General features: G+C 45.1%; 1 pseudogene; it reads left to right on the forward strand.

The window, feature by feature from the left end:
* The first annotated feature begins 6,082 nt into the window (after window positions 1-6,082).
* On the forward strand, window positions 6,083-13,932 carry LOC144134249 (uncharacterized; annotated as a pseudogene).
* Window positions 13,933-22,826: the final 8,894 nt, after the last annotated feature.

The following is a 22,826-nucleotide window of genomic DNA, read 5'->3' on the forward strand; positions in this document are numbered from 1 at the left end:
TAAAGTGGAGACTGGCCAAAATTACCTCAGCGAACAGTATCGTTTACGTCAAGCAGTTATGAACTTTCGTCGGTGCATTTAAAAATACGAGGGGGATGGCGACGCCTTATTTTCTGCGCGAACGTCGTTTAAGCTTCTATTAACACGAGCCAGAATTGCACCTCGAACGGTTTTAAACTAACTTCGTCATCCCGTGCTTCGGGTATGGCACTCGTTTAGTATCCGGTTTAGAAGAGATATTACGCCGAAGTTCGTTTGCGGACTTCATTCTGCAAAATATATAGATGAGCTTGAGTAGCAAAAAAAATAGTCGCCAGTTTTAAACTCTAATGACTTGGTAGAACCCACAGAGAAAGCCGGGCGATTTCTGGTCTCAAACGCATTAACAACGAGCGATGCAAGACTTGTATGCTGGCAGACGCATGAATTGGGTATGGCGAAATATCTAAGGCGAAAACATGAACAGAACATGGACAGACTTCACAACTAGGGTTTAAGTGCAGCTCTACCTTGTGGTTCTTTTGAAAAGAGCGTAGGTGTCACATCAAGTCAGAACGACTGGTCTCAATTTCTCAGACATTTCTTTTTCTCTGCTGTAAGCTTTCCATTCGCCATTTAAGGTCGCTAGTCTATCATCATCTTTATCGGCCTAACTTCGCTTACGCCAGGACAAACACCTCTCCCATATCACCTTAACCCTCCAAGCTTCCTTACCTCATCCCCACGTATGAACATCTGCTGGCCCTGGTTACTCTTGTCTCCTCTTCGAACACACTTCGTTCCACCAAGGAATCATCTTTTACCTACATTTTGAAATACATGATCTGTCCATGCCAATTTCTTATTGATTTCGACTTAAGTATCATTAACTACAGTTTATTCCCTCACCGCACATTACTCTCTACTTCTTTTAAAACATTACATCGGCCATTATCTGCTACTTTGAGGTTACCTGCACCGCGCCTTTCAAAGCACCTTGTAGCCCAAATAGGTGTCGATAACATTCACGGATGAGTACTCTTAAGTTGACAGGCTGCTTTCCGCTCATAAAAAAAAGTTTCGGAAAAGGCAGCCTGAGGGAATACAAGCTGTTTTATGTATGAAGAAAATAAAAGCTTAAACTGAAGACAGAGATACCTTGTTAGAGTGAGCCTGCCATTGCCGTTTTTCAAGGCTGCTGCACTGGAAAACGAAGGGCCTTACCATGAACGTCACCGCACTATTCTTAGATCTAAGCTCTTCGTCTCGAGCAATGGGAGGCCGTGTTGGTCAGCCCAGACTGTGCGCTCAAACCTGGGCTATTAAATGTTCTACTTAGTTCGCTGTCAGCCGAGGACATATAGCCACCTATCTAGGACCCATCCTCATTTTTCCTTCTCACAAAATAAATGTTTTGCAATTCAATCAAAAGCTCGATCTTGAATAAAGGCCGGCGGCTAATTATTCTGCATATTGCTGGTTCTTCAAATTCTACTTCGTGGGAGACTGATCTGCCGGAGGTGGAGTTAAGGGCACAGGGTAAGGTAAAATTAGAAAAAAATCGTTATTTTCCTTTTGGAATTTTAGAAGTTCAATTCTTTCTACACATGTTCCATGATCGCACTTTCCTCAGAAAGCCATATTTACGGCTGAAAAACGCTTTTTCCGAAACCAAGTAGTGAGCGGCCACTCCCCCTTTCAGGATTAACGTCAATTTTTTCAACCAAAAAGTCCACCACCTGATTTCAAAACTTGTCTAAAATCAGCTACATATAAAAAATTGTCTGGGAACTATTGTACAGCTCCTCTTTTTTAGCCAAGACAATCCTGAGACGCTTTGCAGGTTTTTTCCACGTTTCTGCAACCTTCATGCAGCTGCGTCCGAGTGCTATCCCTTTCGATCAGTATTGTAAATTGTGCCGGTGTTGGTTGCTGCTGATAAGTTGAGATGCCCAGGGCAAAGAAGGCCTTCGTCAGGCGTGAATTTCACGGCAACCGCTACGCTCATCGTGAAAAAGCAAAAGGATGTCCACGACCGAATGAGATCCCGAACGCCGAACGCGCCAGCTCCTCGACATCGAAGCTTTCAAGATTTTCTCTGTGCTTCCAGGAAGAGGATGTGCTACAGAGCAGCAGCCAATATGCCTTAATGGACATGGACGGCATTTGTGCCGCAATTACACAGATTTGTGTGTGCAGAGAGTGCGGTGGAAGTGTTGAGCTCATCGAAATTGTGACAAAACGGGTAGGTGTTGCAAGCGTTTACAGTTTGAACTGTGAAGTGTGTAGTGCCGCACAACGATTTGAGACGTCGAAGAAAACTACTTCTGGCCTCTATGAAGCCAACCTCAGGTTAGTGTATGCCTTGAGGTCCATTGGTAAGGGAATGGCTGCAGGAAATATACTCTGTGCTATGCTAAACCTTCCTAAGCCGCCGACAAAGTTAGCGAAATACAATCAGGAGCTTCTAGGTCACATCAAAGCTGCTGCTCAGGAGTCGATGAAAAGGGCAGCTGACGAAGCTGTGCAGCTGAATGAGGGGGATAAAGACATCGCAGTTGCTCTTGATGGAAGCTGGCAGAAGCGAGGCCATACTTCCAATAACGGCATAGTCTCTGCGACCAGTGTAGACTCTGGGAAAGTGCTGGATGTGGAGGTTTTGTCTAAACGTTGTTCAAAGTGCAGCATCAAGGGTACAAACAGTGACCCCCTTCATAGAGAGGTGTGCCAAAGCAACTACCAAGGCACCAGCGGTGGAATGGAAGTCGCAGGAGCACTGAAAATTTTCGGCAGGAGTGAGGAGCTTCACGGCGTTCGATACGTCAAATACCTTGGGGATGGTGACAGCAAGGCTTTTATGGCTGTGAAGGCACAAATGCCATATGGTGATTCCGTTGAAATATCCAAGGTTGAGTGCATAGGGCACGTGCAAAAAAGGATGGGCACAAGGTTACGAAGGCTTTAAAAAGGAAACAAAGCAGGAAAACTCTCTGATGGAAAGAGCCTCTCGGGCCGAGGCCGACTGACTGATGCAGTAATAGACAAGCTCCAGACATACTATGGTTTGGCCATCAGAAGAAATGTAGGAAACCTGGATGAAATGCGAAAGGCCGTTTGGGCAACCTTCTTCCACTTATCGGCCACAGACGATGACCCATGCCATGGACTTTGCCCAAAGGAACCTGATACGTGGTGTGCCTTCAACAGAAGTCAGTCAGAGGGCAAGCCATTTTTCCTCAAGGAGAGTTTGCCTGCATCTGTCTTGGAGGCTATCAAACCCATTTATAGGGAGCTATCGAAGGCTGAGCTCCTAGAGAAGTGCCTGTATGGGCGAACTCAAAATGCAAATGAGTCGATCAACCATGTTGTTTGGGAACGCGCGCCAAAAAATGTGTTTGTTAGGCTTCGGACCCTACGGATGGCAACACTGGATGCTGTTCTTTCATTTAGTGATGGTAGCATCGCACGGGCCAACGTTTTGAAGGCGTGTGGATTGAACCCAGGGAGCAACACCATCAAGTGGCTGAGGGAAGCTGACCATAAGCGCATGTACTTTGCGGACCGAGCAACACGACAGCTTACAAAAGAGGCCCAACAGTCAAAACGACAAACCGAAAAGCGAAAAAATGACGGCGACAGTGACTACGAAGCAGGGGGCTATTAAACCAATTACTATGGAGGCGTTTCTGCGAATAAAAAATGTTTTTTCACATCTTTTTTCTCTTTACGCTCTATTATCTAAAAACAGTGTTTTTTCTTACAAAGGTACCATTATTTCCAATGCCTTTCAAGACAGACGGCTGATTTTTTTTGCAATCATCTACATAAGTGTTGCCAACTACTGAACTAGTATTAAGCAATTTCACTGAGCAGTTATTCTGTTATGAATTTTGAAATGCGCAAAGAAACGCCAGATTTGTGTACTACCGGAAAAAATTTTATTAAAAATTGAATTTTCAACACATTTCAAATATTCTAGTTCAGTGAAAAGAGCACAAAATGTGGCAAACAATGATATATGTATTATTAGGCTACTGTTATTAGTTAGTGAGAAACATGTACCTCAACATGGCCTAAAATGCATAGGAAGTATAGGGCTTACCCTGTGCCCTTAATTCTCTTGAACATATTTCATTTTCACACGGAACAAGGCTCATGTTTCTCATACTCATTCGTCTACGTAAGTCTGCTGAGCGGTGGCCTGGCAATAATTTGTCACGTTGCTTGTATGGCGTATTTATCTTTCTTAGCATCCATTTTTTATATCAAGTAAATCGAAGTCTTAACACTTTATTGAAAATTTTAACGTTACTGTGTACGCATGAAATTTGGTCTCAGAATATTTTCTTGGCATGCTATAAAACTCTATCGGTCTCTTATCATAGGTAAATTCAGCCAGAGACCTAAGAAGACTCATTCATTTCATTGAAAGCATAATTGTTTCTTGGAACTTTACAACCTTTCACATCTGAGTAAAGGACATGCTCTCTGCTTTTGATATCGCTTTTTCATATCCGTTCGTTTTGCTCGCTTCACCGCTTACGTAGCTGTCTTTTAGGACGGACGCCATTTTTCACCATAACGGCAGTTGAAAAATAAGTGCTGCCGTGTACTAATGTGCAGAAACAAAATAGGAAGTGGTTGTAATTAATTCTGACGAATATAGGCAGCCAGCTATATACCCTATTATCTTAATCTCTGGACACCTAACTGAAGGACAATTTCTCTTCTTCGAAAACAACAATTATTTAGGAAGCGGTTATAGTATCCGGGCCGATTAAGCACGAACGTTTTGTGAGAGCCTATAACAACTCTCTATATTTTAGTTTTCATTTTACCTATGCACTTGACTGATTCGCATTGTTGTGCAAAGGAACGTAGGAAGCTACATCTGTCATCCGGTTAGTCATCCACTTCACGCTTAAGACTTGAGCCATGACCAACAAAAGAGCTTGGTTTAAAGTCACACCCTTGATCAATTACTGTACTACTGAAACCACCAACGTCGGGGAAGGAAGAGTTTTTATCTGGTTTTTAATTATATTCACCTTAACTACATTCTTCGAGGTGTCGATGTGAAACGAGTGTGCCATCGATCTCTTATATGCGAGGTGAGTGTACTAGATAGATTGATATCAGTGATGGAATGATGCATGATCTCTTTGAACACCTTGAATGCTCAAGGAGGACATTTAATCAACGTAGAAACGTTATAGAGTACCACACTGGGTAAATAACGGAAAGTGGTCGTTATTCTTAACTGGGAACGGACAACCTGGTGCAGAGCATGGCCGCCTCTTCCTGTGTAGGCTGGCGGACAACAGTCCAAGTTGGAGACTTATTAGAAAGATCTTTGTTTCTTTGGCTCTACCTCACTACGATTGTGCATTGGTGTATCGCTAGAGCTTTTCTTTGAGCGAACAGCTAGTCTAAAATATACTTCCTTCAACAGGAACAATCCTTGGCGCTATAAGTGTTATGTAGTTTGACCGCAGGATGCAGATGAAGAGTCTGTAGCTTATCATTATTTAGCAAAGAATCATGGTATTCAAGCACATGTAGTTCAAATTATGGCTAAGTTCGTGCTGAATGGTTACCTTTTCTCACCTGCTCAGTCGTCCCGAATAACATGTGGTCCAAATTATAGCTGGACATGAGTGAAGTCCTGTGCAATCGGCCTACACTACTCTTTTTTATAAAAATGTAGTTTACCATATAAAAATCGCATTCAACGAAGCTTTAAAAGGCGAATTTTTTGCAAACATTTTGCTAAAAAGAGCGGGAGAGAAATGATACCAGCATTATGAAGTCTTTCGGGTGAAGTAGAGTCAATTCACCAGACGTTCCACGTGCCTTCGCCTCTAAAATTCGCTGACACGTGGTTTGAAGATGGCCGGGATGATACGAATTCGTGTTTTAGGATACCGCACCCAAAAATCGATCCTGGGCAGAAAGAGAATGAGACACTGGATGTTTACAGTCTTTTATGCTCTACAGTCACAAGTCTATTAGAAAGTTTTTACGAGGAAAGTGACATCGGCCTCAACGTAAGCGTCTTAGGTGGTGTCTTAATAGACCTGAGTTCCTGTGCTCGTCTATGAGAATGCTGGTCAGGTGAGCCGAAAAGTGGTGGTTCGCAGAAAAGCACCCATTGCGATCGTACGCCTTATGCAGCTGTCATAAGGAGGGGACTCAGAAACGGGGTAGAAGGAGGAGACAACCCACGAACTGCTGCTTGCCTTCAAATCAAACCTTCAGTCTGAATGTGGACTTGGTGGTTGTTAATATTATGCAGGAGGGCTCGAATGGAAATGAAGGGGAAGAAATAGCAGGTACAGTGGGCGAAGAAAAGAGCATCGATTCATTGCTGGAGTTTATCAGGTGATCGCTTTAAAAGAAGCACAAAGGAACCGCGTCGTTACTGTTAATGGATTCCCTCCGTCTCATAGCGTTCAGAGGCGGATAACGTTATGAGCAGAGAAAGGCCGCTCGAAATCCTGCTTTAGTCTTGGCCGACGTTTGAAGACATGACAGCAACTATTCTGCAATGCATGGCATTAAAGATGTCCTAATATTTAGCTCCTCCTTCCGTCCACAAAGAAGGATTACGATTACGGCCACACCGAAGCGGTCATTTTTGAAGGACGTCTTTTGTACCCGTTTCTCTGTAGATGTAAGCTACCGATCAGAAAAATGGGAAAGGCGAGTAATTTCCACCACGCTCGTTGCGAAGCATTTCAAGGCAGCGTCAAAAAGTGACTGCGCTGGCACTGACGGCCGCACTCCTTTCTGCCGCTATTGCATCATACAGCCTTGCGTGTCTTTGCACAGGCACATAAATTTCATATTGCTGTTTATGCATTTTTTATTAGCAACGTTACAAGGCAGAAGTTTTTATGGCGCGAGAATATCATTCTTCAATGCAGAGTCTTGCTAGCTTTATTACGCATTGCAGAATGTCCTTCCGAGTCGGTTTGTTGCAATGAGAGCTGCGCAGTGGATTCGTTGATTCCGCACACATGACAGGGATCAGGATGTGAAAGCGTCCTTATGACTTAAATGCATGTCCTGGTGACGGGAGTCCATCGTTCATATTTCATCCCCAACTTGCGATCATATCCTGACGACAGCGAATGAGGAAATGTTCGGCAAGATTGAGCTTATCGTACGTAGTTTCGGCTATATATTGAACGCCCGTTTTAAACCGCTGTGGTGGCTCAGTGATTCATTTTAGTAACAGCGCGAAGACGGGGTGACAGAAAAAACACAACCCATCTTCAATTTTTTTTCTGTTGTCCCACATTCGCACTGCTCCGAACAAGATCGTGAACCAACAAGCAAAGCCTAACTCACCACTCGCAAATAACTGGTACGTCAAGCAGGGGTTTTAAGTTTGAAGAAATGTAAACAAAAGCCCACTGCGCTTTCAACACGAACATCAGGTACCTGCCAACCGAGCGACAGGGAGAGAGAGAAAAGGTCACTGGCTTGGTGTCTGGCTAAAAAACCAGGCCTTCGAACCTCGCTGTTTCTTTAAGGTGGTAACAATCTAAAGCACAACGGTAAAGTAAAAGGCAGAAAAAGCATCGTCCTGCCGGCAGAGGGCGTCGTGAAAAAAAGTGCGTGCAAGAACGACAAGCGAAAGACTATCCATCGGAAAGCAGAGGAATGTCCTTCACCTTCAATTAATCGGTCGCTGGCTTTAGTGGGCTGCGAATGCATTAAAGTGACATGCCCGTCTTCAGTGGGTCCATGCTGCTAGCGATTATTGGGACAGTTTTTTAATTTATAATCCCGATGTATCCAAAGTTCTGCGGAAAATCTGAAATCAAGAAATAGACGCATGTTTAGCAGAATAATCCAGGGCAAGGTGCAGCTCTTTTACCTCACTCATTTAGTCTTAGAAACGTTCCTTCTGCATTTCTGATAACCGTCAGCTCAATTTCGACTGCGGAGAAGAATTTATAAATGCTGCTTTTTAGTGCATATTGTAAACAACTGTATTTTTCGACCGAAAAGAATAACCAGCGACCTTTTAACCGTCTTAATCGAACGTAATAGCTTGAATGTTACTGACTGAACTAAATCAGAGCTGCAAAAAAATGTAGCCAGCAACAGAGCAGACAAGGGAAGGAAAAAGAGGGGCTTCCTCTGTCTTGCCTTTTCTATCTACCCCTTGTCTGCCCAACATTTCAACGAGGGCCTCGAATCTGGCAGTCTTGATGTCAAAGGTCGCATAAGAGGGTTCTCGCACAGATTCCGCCATCACCTTTCGATTATGTTCCTACGTGGCACTCGTGGTAATACAAGACGTACTACTTCAGCCGCTGTGGACGAGGGTGGTGCTAGTGAGCACTCTCAAGGTTTGATTACACTACACTATAAATACCCTCGAAAGCAGAAGATTGGACCGCCGTCATCACAGCTTCGTTGGCACAGTAGCAGACAAAAAATTCGTAGGTCATGCGTTCGAATTCCACCGCCGGTATGTCGTTGTTTTTTCTTCGGCTTGGTTACCAATTATTTTTGAGCCATAAATAATTGCACTCATTTAACAAGTAATCAGAACGTCAAATTGAAAAGTGAAAAAGATCCGTCCCCTGTGCTTCATGGTTTCGGTGACTGTTGGCTTACGTCATGCCCCCAGCAATATTCGTTTAAAAATCAAATGTAGCATGTTGTCGAATAATTGGAAGTATGATTCATAGAGAGTTGTTAAAATTACATTAAAATATTTGTTAAGTAAAACTAACAAAAATGCTGAAAATCATATTGTACGAAGGGCAGATAACAATTCTCTTCGTCAATATTGTAATTATAGGAATGGGCGCGGCGGCAACGCCAAGATGAGCGTCACCAACCCGTTCGCATTTTTCACACAGGTTTTTCTTGTATTGCTGCTGCTACCAGAGGCGCCGCCATCGGCATATCAAGCGTCAGTGAACATTCTTCGGACTACTGGAGGCGATGAAGGGATCCCAGCGTTTCGACCCGCCACTTTTCACCAGCGCGACTATCATATCTCGTATGGCACCACGCGGCTATCAACGGAAACTACAAACGCATCGACACGGACATCAGGACCATCCAGTATAAAATGCGGGTTCGCCGGATCCTTCGGCAGTGGGCGCGGCGGCAACGCCAAGATGAGCGTCACCAACCCGTTCGCATTTTTCACACAGGTTTTTCTTGTATTGCTGCTGCTACCAGAGGCGCCGCCATCGGCATATCAAGCGTCAGTGAACATTCTTCGGACTACTGGAGGCGATGAAGGGATCCCAGCGTTTCGACCCGCCACTTTTCACCAGCGCGACTATCATATCACGTATGGCACCACGCGGCTATCAACGGAAACTACAAACGCATCGACACGGACATCAGGACCATCCAGTATAAAATGCGGGTTCGCCGGATCCTTCGGCAGTGGGCGCGGCGGCAACGCCAAGATGAGCGTCACCAACCCGTTCGCATTTTTCACACAGGTTTTTCTTGTATTGCTGCTGCTACCAGAGGCGCCGCCATCGGCATATCAAGCGTCAGTGAACATTCTTCGGACTACTGGAGGCGATGAAGGGATCCCAGCGTTTCGACCCGCCACTTTTCACCAGCGCGACTATCATATCACGTATGGCACCACGCGGCTATCAACGGAAACTACAAACGCATCGACACGGACATCAGGACCATCCAGTATAAAATGCGGGTTCGCCGGATCCTTCGGCAGTGGGCGCGGCGGCAACGCCAAGATGAGCGTCACCAACCCGTTCGCATTTTTCACACAGGTTTTTCTTGTATTGCTGCTGCTACCAGAGGCGCCGCCATCGGCATATCAAGCGTCAGTGAACATTCTTCGGACTACTGGAGGCGATGAAGGGATCCCAGCGTTTCGACCCGCCACTTTTCACCAGCGCGACTATCATATCACGTATGGCACCACGCGGCTATCAACGGAAACTACAAACGCATCGACACGGACATCAGGACCATCCAGTATAAAATGCGGGTTCGCCGGATCCTTCGGCAGTGGGCGCGGCGGCAACGCCAAGATGAGCGTCACCAACCCGTTCGCATTTTTCACACAGGTTTTTCTTGTATTGCTGCTGCTACCAGAGGCGCCGCCATCGGCATATCAAGCGTCAGTGAACATTCTTCGGACTACTGGAGGCGATGAAGGGATCCCAGCGTTTCGACCCGCCACTTTTCACCAGCGCGACTATCATATCACGTATGGCACCACGCGGCTATCAACGGAAACTACAAACGCATCGACACGGACATCAGGACCATCCAGTATAAAATGCGGGTTCGCCGGATCCTTCGGCAGTGGGCGCGGCGGCAACGCCAAGATGAGCGTCACCAACCCGTTCGCATTTTTCACACAGGTTTTTCTTGTATTGCTGCTGCTACCAGAGGCGCCGCCATCGGCATATCAAGCGTCAGTGAACATTCTTCGGACTACTGGAGGCGATGAAGGGATCCCAGCGTTTCGACCCGCCACTTTTCACCAGCGCGACTATCATATCTCGTATGGCACCACGCGGCTATCAACGGAAACTACAAACGCATCGACACGGACATCAGGACCATCCAGTATAAAATGCGGGTTCGCCGGATCCTTCGGCAGTGGGCGCGGCGGCAACGCCAAGATGAGCGTCACCAACCCGTTCGCATTTTTCACACAGGTTTTTCTTGTATTGCTGCTGCTACCAGAGGCGCCGCCATCGGCATATCAAGCGTCAGTGAACATTCTTCGGACTACTGGAGGCGATGAAGGGATCCCAGCGTTTCGACCCGCCACTTTTCACCAGCGCGACTATCATATCACGTATGGCACCACGCGGCTATCAACGGAAACTACAAACGCATCGACACGGACATCAGGACCATCCAGTATAAAATGCGGGTTCGCCGGATCCTTCGGCAGTGGGCGCGGCGGCAACGCCAAGATGAGCGTCACCAACCCGTTCGCATTTTTCACACAGGTTTTTCTTGTATTGCTGCTGCTACCAGAGGCGCCGCCATCGGCATATCAAGCGTCAGTGAACATTCTTCGGACTACTGGAGGCGATGAAGGGATCCCAGCGTTTCGACCCGCCACTTTTCACCAGCGCGACTATCATATCTCGTATGGCACCACGCGGCTATCAACGGAAACTACAAACGCATCGACACGGACATCAGGACCATCCAGTATAAAATGCGGGTTCGCCGGATTCTTCGGCAGTGGGCGCGGCGGCAACGCCAAGATGAGCGTCACCAACCCGTTCGCATTTTTCACACAGGTTTTTCTTGTATTGCTGCTGCTACCAGAGGCGCCGCCATCGGCATATCAAGCGTCAGTGAACATTCTTCGGACTACTGGAGGCGATGAAGGGATCCCAGCGTTTCGACCCGCCACTTTTCACCAGCGCGACTATCATATCTCGTATGGCACCACGCGGCTATCAACGGAAACTACAAACGCATCGACACGGACATCAGGACCATCCAGTATAAAATGCGGGTTCGCCGGATCCTTCGGCAGTGGGCGCGGCGGCAACGCCAAGATGAGCGTCACCAACCCGTTCGCATTTTTCACACAGGTTTTTCTTGTATTGCTGCTGCTACCAGAGGCGCCGCCATCGGCATATCAAGCGTCAGTGAACATTCTTCGGACTACTGGAGGCGATGAAGGGATCCCAGCGTTTCGACCCGCCACTTTTCACCAGCGCGACTATCATATCACGTATGGCACCACGCGGCTATCAACGGAAACTACAAACGCATCGACACGGACATCAGGACCATCCAGTATAAAATGCGGGTTCGCCGGATCCTTCGGCAGTGGGCGCGGCGGCAACGCCAAGATGAGCGTCACCAACCCGTTCGCATTTTTCACACAGGTTTTTCTTGTATTGCTGCTGCTACCAGAGGCGCCGCCATCGGCATATCAAGCGTCAGTGAACATTCTTCGGACTACTGGAGGCGATGAAGGGATCCCAGCGTTTCGACCCGCCACTTTTCACCAGCGCGACTATCATATCTCGTATGGCACCACGCGGCTATCAACGGAAACTACAAACGCATCGACACGGACATCAGGACCATCCAGTATAAAATGCGGGTTCGCCGGATCCTTCGGCAGTGGGCGCGGCGGCAACGCCAAGATGAGCGTCACCAACCCGTTCGCATTTTTCACACAGGTTTTTCTTGTATTGCTGCTGCTACCAGAGGCGCCGCCATCGGCATATCAAGCGTCAGTGAACATTCTTCGGACTACTGGAGGCGATGAAGGGATTCCAGCGTTTCGACCCGCCACTTTTCACCAGCGCGACTATCATATCTCGTATGGCACCACGCGGCTATCAACGGAAACTACAAACGCATCGACACGGACATCAGGACCATCCAGTATAAAATGCGGGTACGCCGGATCCTTCGGCAGTGGGCGCGGCGGCAACGCCAAGATGAGCGTCACCAACCCGTTCGCATTTTTCACACAGGTTTTTCTTGTATTGCTGCTGCTACCAGAGGCGCCGCCATCGGCATATCAAGCGTCAGTGAACATTCTTCGGACTACTGGAGGCGATGAAGGGATCCCAGCGTTTCGACCCGCCACTTTTCACCAGCGCGACTATCATATCACGTATGGCACCACGCGGCTATCAACGGAAACTACAAACGCATCGACACGGACATCAGGACCATCCAGTATAAAATGCGGGTTCGCCGGATCCTTCGGCAGTGGGCGCGGCGGCAACGCCAAGATGAGCGTCACCAACCCGTTCGCATTTTTCACACAGGTTTTTCTTGTATTGCTGCTGCTACCAGAGGCGCCGCCATCGGCATATCAAGCGTCAGTGAACATTCTTCGGACTACTGGAGGCGATGAAGGGATCCCAGCGTTTCGACCCGCCACTTTTCACCAGCGCGACTATCATATCTCGTATGGCACCACGCGGCTATCAACGGAAACTACAAACGCATCGACACGGACATCAGGACCATCCAGTATAAAATGCGGGTTCGCCGGATCCTTCGGCAGTGGGCGCGGCGGCAACGCCAAGATGAGCGTCACCAACCCGTTCGCATTTTTCGCACAGGTGAGCAAACGTTACGGGAAATCATTTAGAAGTAACAACGTCTGCTTACTGTTGCTGCCGTGCCCACAGCCGCTTTGTGAATTGCTCTTGAATGTGATCGTGTCGCTCCGATATCAGCTTTTGCTTGGCGGTGATATCGAAGAAAACCCCGGCCCTTTTGACCAAACGATTGCTGAACAGCTGAAGATAATTGCTGAAGACATCCAGGAAATTAAGAAAGGTAAAGCTGTGACCAACCAGAAGCTTATTGCAATAGAAAAGAAGCTTGAAAAAATTAGTGGGCTTGAAACGCAAGTCACGGGGTGCGCCAGGAAAGTTACGGAATTAGAACGTAACCTTGCTACCATGACCAGCAAAATCGATGAGCTTGAGAACAGAAGCCGTCGCTCTAATCTAATCATTTATGGTGTTAAGGAGCAGGAGGATGAAACTACAGACACTTTGCATGAAACTGTCACGAAAACGGTCTTTGAGGATATACTTGGAATTACAGACAGACATTGAAAGAATTCATCGTCTGGGCAGACCAAGTAAAGACAACGAAACTAGAGCTAGGCCTATAATCTTGAAGTTTCTTGACTACCGAGACAAACTTAGCATTCTTAAACAATGTTCTAAACTAAAAGATTCCGGTTTCTCCATTGGAGAAGAATTTTCGCTTGCTGTCAGGAATGTTAGGAAACAATTATGGGACCGCACTAAAGAACACCGTGATAGAAAAGAAAAGGTATCTCTGGTGTATGACAAAGTGAAAATAAATGATCAGCTCTTCTCGTGGGATAGTGAGAGCAGTGACATTGTTCCAGTTAAGCCAAAAAACGAAGATCAAAACAACACTGGAAAGCGAATCACCAGGAGCAAACGTCAATAACTGTACTCAACTTAAATGCACGCAGTATTACAAATTAAACACATGAACTTGAAGCTATTGTGCTGGCCTTTAAACCCGATATTGTCGCAGTTACAGAGACATGGTTACACAAAAACATTTCAGACCGTGAAATTGTGCCGCCGGGCTACACACTTGTAAGAAAAGACAGAGAATCAAAAGGAGGGGGCGTCGCTCTGCTTATTAAAGGTGACATAAAATATTCAGTCATGCCGGACGTTCCAACAGTTGAAGTAGTTTGGTGTAAGATTTATCTGACAAATGGTATCGCGCACGTTGGCGCTGTTTATCGGCCACCAAACGCAGAAAACTCGTACCTAGATCCCTTGCTTGATTACATGTTAAAGCATATGTCTGGCAGCAAGATACTAATGGCAGGAGATTTTAACTTTCCAGAAATTAACTGGAGCTCTCTGGGTTCAGGAACTGTGGCAAGCTCCATAATGCTTGATTTTTTATTCACATTTAATCTAAGTCAGCTTGTTTCCACGCCCACTCGCATCCAGGGAGCGTCCAGAACAATTCTCGACCTAATATTTGTTACAGACCACTTCCTCCGCGGTACAATTAACATTCATACACATGAAGGCCTTTCTGACCATGAACTGGTGGTGTGCACCTTGCCCTTACCGAATGTCATCCGCTCTCATTGTCCATTTAAAAGTGCAAACGTATTTAATAGAGCACAAGACGCAGCCATACTTACACACCTTGCTCACGAATTTCCAGACTTCTATGATCTCTGCACCAACGAACAAACCAGCATAGACGAGGCCTGGCTTCAATTCAAAGCCCATATTGGGCATTGCATTGACCGTTTTGTACCCTCAACAAAAAAGGTAATCCGTAAGCAAAATCCTTGGATCACGCGTGAAATAATGCATACGAAGCGCAAAATATAAAGGCTACGCAAAAATAACAAGTTACGAGCTGTTCCAGCCTACCAATTGCGGATCCAGGAATTAACAAAGTCACTTAAGAGCAAAAAAATGCTCGAAAGAACGTTTCTGCAGTAGTACTTTAACCAATTTTATCAAAACAGCCCCGTATACGTTTTGGCATTATATAAATCAACGTCCAAACCCTCATCCGCCGGTATCCCCCCAGGAAGGCAGAGAAAAGGCAAATTCATTCAACCGGTACTTTCAGTCAATTTTTACGCCAGACGACTACCAGCTTCCTGAATGCAGGCCCAGCACTACCGCCCACGTCAAACTGCCAGGCGTTCATATTATATCTGAGAGCGGACTGCTATCGCTTCTGCTGAGTCTAGACGAGAAGAAAAGCAACGGACCGGACGGAATCCCAAATGCTTTTCTAAGACGGTATGCGGAACCAGTCAGTAAGTTTCTTTCTCTTGCTTACTCAAAATCACTCCGGGAAGGCCGTTTACCATCAGAATGGAAAATAGCTAAAGTAGTCCCCGTGCACAAGTCAGGCAACTCATCTTCACCGACTAATTATCGCCCCATTTCACTAACCTGCACGTGCTGTAAATTACTGGAGCATATAATACTTAGATACATGACCCAGTTTGTAGAAGAACACAATCTACTTAATTCAAACCAGCATGGGTTTAGATCCGGCCTATCTACCGTTACCCAGCTAATTGAAACCCTCCATGACTTCGCATTAGGCATAAACGACCAGTCACAAATTGATGCTATTTTTTTAGATTTATCAAAATCCTTTGATCGGGTGTCCCACATGAAATTGTTATTTAAACTAGACAACTTATTTGGAGACGGCCTGGTTCTTCGCTGGATTAGTGACTATCTTGCCGATCGCTACCAGTTTGTGCAGCTTGGTGAATGCGTTTCAGACACGGTTCCTGTTCTATCCGGCGTCCCACAGGGCTCAGTACTTGCTCCGCTTTTGTTCTTACTCTACAATAATGACGTAACCAGGGATATAAATGTCAAAGTTCGCCTATTCGCAGATTATTGCGTGATCTATCAAGAGATAAAAAAACTCCAATGACCAACTAAACCTTAACAACGCCCTGAATCGTGTCGCGCAATGGTGCAATAAATGGCAGATGATTATGAATCCAGACAAAATTGTTTCCATGACAATTAGCAAGAAAAAGACAGCATTAAAAAATGAATATCGCCTCAACAACGCCCCACTACGTAAAGTGCAGGAGTATCGGTACTTGGACGTATCGATAACATCAGATCTTAACTGGTCAACGCACGTTCGAAACGTCACAAAAAAGCTACGAACAAACTATTTTTTCTCAAACGTATGCTGCGTCATTCTGCTCCTTGCACTAAGCAACTCGCACATGTCACCCTCATTCGTCCAGTTCTTGAATATGCCAACATAGCTTGGTTTCCGTACGTGAAAAACGATGTGACCATGTTAGAAAGCGTGCAGCGCAAGGCTGTTCGTTTCATATTCAACAGATACCGCCGCACCGATTCCCCAACTGAACTACTGCATCTCGCAGGCCTTCCGACGCTGACTAACCGAGCCAAGGTACACCGCTTGAAGTTCCTATTTGAACTGCTTAACAATTCCTTTAAGATTGATCCCTTAGCCTTTGTTAGTATCAACCGTTCTAGAAACACACGCCACAAACACGCTCTCACAATTAAGGAATTTTCGTGTAAAAACAACGCCTTTCTCTACTCCTTTTTTCCTCTCGCAGTGCGCGAGTGGAACAAATTTGATCCAATAATTGCCCAACAAAGCTCGCCTGAAAACTTTACCCAGCTTGTAGAAGAAGCGCAATTGTGGCCAAACGCAGAGTAAAACTATTGTATGGCATATGTGTTATTATCACATTGATCATTTTGCTTTCATTGTTTTGTGCTGCATTACTTGCATGTATTTTATGATCATAATTTTACAAATTCTGTACTTACCATTGTTATTTATGTATTTTGAAACACAGTAAGTTTTTTGTGTTGCCTCTTGACTTCCTTGTACATATCCCTTGACACGTCCTGTATTAATGTAACCAGTCGATTGTGCCGCTCTCTCTGGTATAATTCTTTGTTAATAATACTGTAAAATTGTTTTTCTTTACCCACCCCTGTTACAATCCCTCTGGGGATTGACAGTATATTTAAATAACAAAAAATAAAAAAATTACAAATATGTCTACAATTTTAATTTACTGTAGTTTGCGTCCACGTTTGTTTTAAAATTTTGTGGTGTCTGTGTTCGCTAAATGCCCAACTTAGAGACGTAGCAACAGAGTGAAACTCTGGGGCTGTGGTGTTAGAGCCATTGCATATGAGGTTTCATCCAACTCGATAACAGAAAGCGGAAGGGTAGTGGTTATCATCTTCATCAACTAATGTACGCGGTTGAGAGAAAAATATCCCACATACAACAGCTGCGTCGAATCTGAAGGACTTTTGTGCTGACTGCGATCACCTCGAATCGCAATTTATTATTAATGCATGACATATAGGCTTAAAAGCGTGCTTAAGAAGCGTAAATGTTCGGTCAACCTGGTGACACATGTTAACCGATAAATAGCGAGGCATAAAAAGTCAAGGACGAAAGGTATTGCCCTCACGTCCTTGTCTTTTCCTGGCGCACCATTATTAGCTTTAAGCAAAGCGTGCTACCGCCATTTTTCGAAATGGATAATTCTCGCAATAATGATACATTAATTTTCGGCGTGAATACGGGAAAGTTTTCTGTTCAATAGAAAGGTTTAGTAATCGGTCGGAGTTAATAACGTGTGGTGAAGAAAATTCGACGCACCCTCTTTTTGCGCCACTCTTCTGATGCACTGTAAAAGAAAAAAGTTAGCAAGCGACGCACGAAAATGCTCCACAGCCCCTTAAATGTTCCCACACATTAACACACCTGGGCCATAAGATCTCATGTGGCACGTTCTTGACCCAGTCTGCAAATTCCCAGCAAATGTGTCACGAATGTATCTAACCCACCCGTGCTTTCTTTTCGGCTGGATGGATATCTCGAGAGATCTCGGTTGTGCTATAACACGCTATGAATCTGCTATGTTGCTATTAATCTGCTGTTGTGCTCTGAATCATGTATGATTTCATATACGTCTTTTATGAATTCATATGTGTTACATACGACTTATATGTGCACAAACGCGTATCGTATGAGCTGATTTAGGCGGTATATGAGTTATATGTACAAAACATATATGCCTCGTATGAACAAAGATATGCTTCATACGAGGTCATATGTGTCCCAAATGTGCCTCGTATGAACTAATTTGGCAGCTTATGTGTTATACCTGCCAAGTTATGCATCTCGTATGAACACAAATATGCTTCATACGAGGTCACCTATGTCTAAAATGTGTCTCCTGTGTACTCATATGAGCTATATGTGCAAAAAAATCTGCCTCCTATGAACACAAGTTGAATTCATTACAGTTCATATGCGTCTCAGTTATATGGGTACAATAAGAGCTCGCACGCGTTGCGAATGTCTCAAATGAACAGTAATTTCCGCAATATGAGTTCCCACGCGCTCAAGATGTCTTTAGTACGTACTTTTATGTAGTATACCCTAACTGACACGAGGCACTCGTGCGCAGAAAGGAGCTCCGATGTGCATCGTATCAGCTTAGATCTACCTTGCGCGAAATATTGCCGTTCATGAGTGCCTCGTATACAGCCGTGCGCAGTTCTCAGAACAAGCGAGGGAGAAGCCACCACAAAGAGACTAACAAATGCCGAACCAGCGCAACCAAAAAAATATGCCTGGCCTGTTTCACAAAATTTTCTCTTTGTTTCTTTGTGCCCTCTTTCTTTCTTTAAAGACGGGCTACCCGAGCTGTCTCCTTTTCGGTGTTTCTAATGTGCTTGGATATACGTTTAATTAGAAGGTAAATATTGCACTCTCTGTTTCGTTGAGCCATTCTAAAGCTACGCAACAGATTAGTTAGAGTATTTTCATGGTGGAGCGTCGGGTGTAGCAAAAAATACGTGCGCATTGAATGCTTCCAGCAAGGCACATCAACACTCACAATATCTGAGGTAGTCCAGTCGTCTAGTTATGATCATTAAACCAGGGAAATCGCCACTTGTCCTCACTTCGTACACTCCAGTTGTGAAGTAATGGAAAGTACAGCAAGATTTTTATCATACAGGAATAATGATGCTGTCAAAACTAGCAGTCCTGGAGCAACGATTAGTGTTGAGCTCTACGGATCTGCAGGATAGTGGTTCGAATCTGTTGGGCGCGGTAGTTTTGTTTTCGCCCGGTACTTTCTTACTTTTTAGTTTGTTAACTTGTATGGCAGTTATTTCAGTGTTCCCATTATTTTAATTCAATAGACTTCCCAAAATACATATATGAGACACGTATGCCCTTATTACTTCTGGGCATGTACAACATCTTGGCACATATAGCATATGTGGGCACATAAGACATATGTGGCAACTTATGGCGAATGTGGGCACGTATGGCATAGGAGGAAATATTCCATAATCCCATATGAATCAGGCACATATGACACATGTGGAGATATCACGACAGGGAAGCCAACTTCCTTTGTCAAAAAGAAAACTTCCAGTAGACCTGTTAAAACAGGAAGAAAATGAGAATCTTCAGAACTACGTGTACAACAAAAATGCATCTGCGAAGACTCGGAAACAAATGTACAGGATGTTTCACCTAATAATTTACACAATTAATCTTTTTTAGTTGGTAGAGCGCTTTTTTCTCGACATAACAGTGTCAGATGGGAAGTACGTCAGAATACAGCTAAGATGTACTAACTAGCAGGCTGGTTAAATAATATTCAATAGTTAACTTTCTAACTATTACTGCTAGGCTCCTCAATTATTGAGAAACGTACGTGTAGCCTATGGTAGGTAATATCTATATCAGCCTTCAGGAATTCGAAAACTCGATTACCCTCAGAGCTATGGTCCAACAAATTCTCATTATTTCGACCAGTTACGTGCACTGGAGACATTGCTTTGCCTGCCAGCTGCTGGAAAACGCATGTGTTTTGGTGTGATGTAGACAAAGATTTTGGTGGGCCATAGCGCCGAGAGTAACCGCGTTTCCTGAATTCTAAATACCGATATCAATATTACTTAGTGTGGCCTACACGATTCTCAAAAATTAGGGAGCCTAACAGTAATAGTTGATAAGTTAACTATTCAATATTAGTTAACCAGCCTGCTTGTTTGCACGTTTTACCTGTATGCTGATTTACTACACCGCTGAAAAGCGCTCTTTTAAGTCAAAACGCCTATTTAAAAAAATTCCGTAAAGTCTCACATGAAACACCCCGTATAGAGTAGTTATGAACGTGACCCGGCTGACCTACCGGTGGCACAAGCACAAAACAAAGAACAAGGGTAGAGAGTGCCAGTGCGGGTGGTTAAGCACAGAACTGAGCCACCACCTTTGGAGTGCCACCTCGGCACCTAGAACACAGCCTCCCCACACACAGCCTCCACACACACACACACACACACACACACACACACACACACACACATACACACACACACACACATATATATATATATATATATATATATATATATATATATATATATATATATATATATATATATATATATATATATATATATATATATAATATACATTAGCAGACAAGGTAAAGAAAATGAGGGGCTCGTTTGACAAAACTTATGAAGGATGCCAACAGTCACCGAAACCAAGGTGCATAGGCGAATGTAATTTTTTTACGTTATTTGTAGTGCTGATCAGTGGGATAATATTACTCAGATTAATCTATCTCTTAAAAAAATTACTTATAAAACAGCAGAAAAACAACCATGCCGCTGGTGGGATCCGAACCCACGAACTTCGAATATCGCGTGCGGTGCTCTACCAACGTAGCTACGGCGACGGCTGTCCAATGTGCTGCTCTCGTGGGTATCTATGTTTATTGGGTGGAAGCGAACCTTGAGAGTGTTCACCAGCGCCACCCTCGTCTATAGCGGCGGACGTAGCACGTCCTGTATTGCCGCTAGTGTGACGTGCAACGTCATCTAACGGCGAGGGCGGAATCTGTGCGAGAGCCCTCTGATGCTACCTACGGCATGAAGACTGCCAGAACCAAGATCCTCGTTAAGCAATTAGCAGACAAGGGAAAGGAAATGAGGGGCTCGTTTGACAAACTTATGAAGGGAGCCAACAGTCACCGAAACTTCGCGTACAGTGCTCTACCATCTGAACTAAGGCGACGGCTGTTCAATCTGCTTCTTTTTTTGGTATTTATGTTTGGCGTGTATGAATACAAATGCTTCGTCTTTAATGATAATTCACAGAGGCAACACGGCAGCAGCCAAAGTCGCGCGGAAAGGCTGTCGCCTCACGCAGTTTAGATCGTCAAATTGCTTTGCGAATTTCTCCCTACGTGAAGATAGTTGGGGGATTCGCTTAGGCAGCCGCCTTAGTAATTGGACATGGTGCATAGATAGTATCCCGTGATTTCTTAACGTAGTGAAAACTGCGCATTCCTTGCACAGTATTTATTTCTGTTTTCAATTCTGCGTGAACGTTTATGTTTATGCTTACTTTCCTTTTTGGACTTTCGATCACCCGTCTCAGATGCATGTGTCATCATCTGGACAACTCCCACACTTTCACTGCTTGCCCGCCTGGGCTCTATGTGCACTTGAAACGCCCGCAGTGCCAACGTCTCCTTGGGTTGCACCGTTTTTAGGTTGCATCTACTGCTACTCTCCTCGTTGTATGTTCGATGCCCTCTGTCGTCAAATGTGGCCAGTAGCCGCGTTCCTGGCTTATGTAAAGCTTGGGTTCCGGCCAGTTGGTTAACATTCACAAGCCTTTTTTTGGCGCTACAACGTTTCTACAAGACGACGCTAAAAAGGGACGAAAATATACGGGCAACGTTTAAGCACACACTACCAACCGAAGATTTATTGCGAGGGTGAGGAAAAAAGAAAACGAAAAACCACATGTGGGTAGAGGTGCGTGAAAAAAAAAACCACACATGGGACTTAGAAAATGACATTTACATTTTGCCTCGTGGCAATACAATAGCTTGGCACTGTGATGATTTTCGAGGCCTGGTTCTTGCTGCTACTGTGCAAAGGTAAAGCGAGCAGTCTGTTCCTTTCATGAGTCTCTAAGCGTCTTCGTTCTACCGTTTTTACCGTCGTCTTTAGCAAGTTTGCTGCGCCTAAAAATGCATGTCCTCGCTTATGGCCTCTATCGATGCCGCAAATTCATTCTCGGCTGCATAATCAGTAACGATCACCTGAGGCGTGCCTTCGCCCTACAGCCTCTCTCCTGATAACCTGTACTTCCTGTTCACTATAGAGGAACATTCTTTGCTTATTCCTTCGACATGCTACTCCGTGTCTGTGGTCGGAAAGACCTTTGGCGGTGCTTTCTAGTGGCCACGCGAGTCGCAGCTACGTTCTATTTGTTCAATTTACATGGCTTTCAAGATTAAAATCTGTCCTTTTTGGTTAGCTCTGCAGCTTGGCCGGATCTCACTTATCCTTCGGAACAAAAGAACCAGGTACTGAATTTTTTGGACAAAAGCGGGGAGACAATAAAGAATTTTATTTGTTCTTCTTCTTTGTCTGAAATATAGCAAATAATGGTAAAGAATGCGGCCGCTAAAAAAATAGGAAACTTAATTTTGAAACTCTTTGTGGCTTTGGTGGACATTCGGCGAAACGCTACTGGCCATTTATTTGTAGATTTTTCAATTACTCTGCCAGCAATTACTCTTTTCTTTGCTTTATTTCCCACGACTAGGCTTGATTTTTTTTTCATGGTCGTGTAATGAGCAGATTAGAAATGGCGACTCTTTATTACTCGTAACTTAGCAGGAAAAGCTTTTGCTGCCGCAAACTCTAATGTTCAGCGGGTGTTCAAGCAACATTGCGCATAGATGTACATCGCGTATTAAG

This window comes from Amblyomma americanum, chromosome 5, assembly GCF_052857255.1.
Source record: "Amblyomma americanum isolate KBUSLIRL-KWMA chromosome 5, ASM5285725v1, whole genome shotgun sequence".
NCBI lineage: Eukaryota > Metazoa > Arthropoda > Arachnida > Ixodida > Ixodidae > Amblyomma > Amblyomma americanum.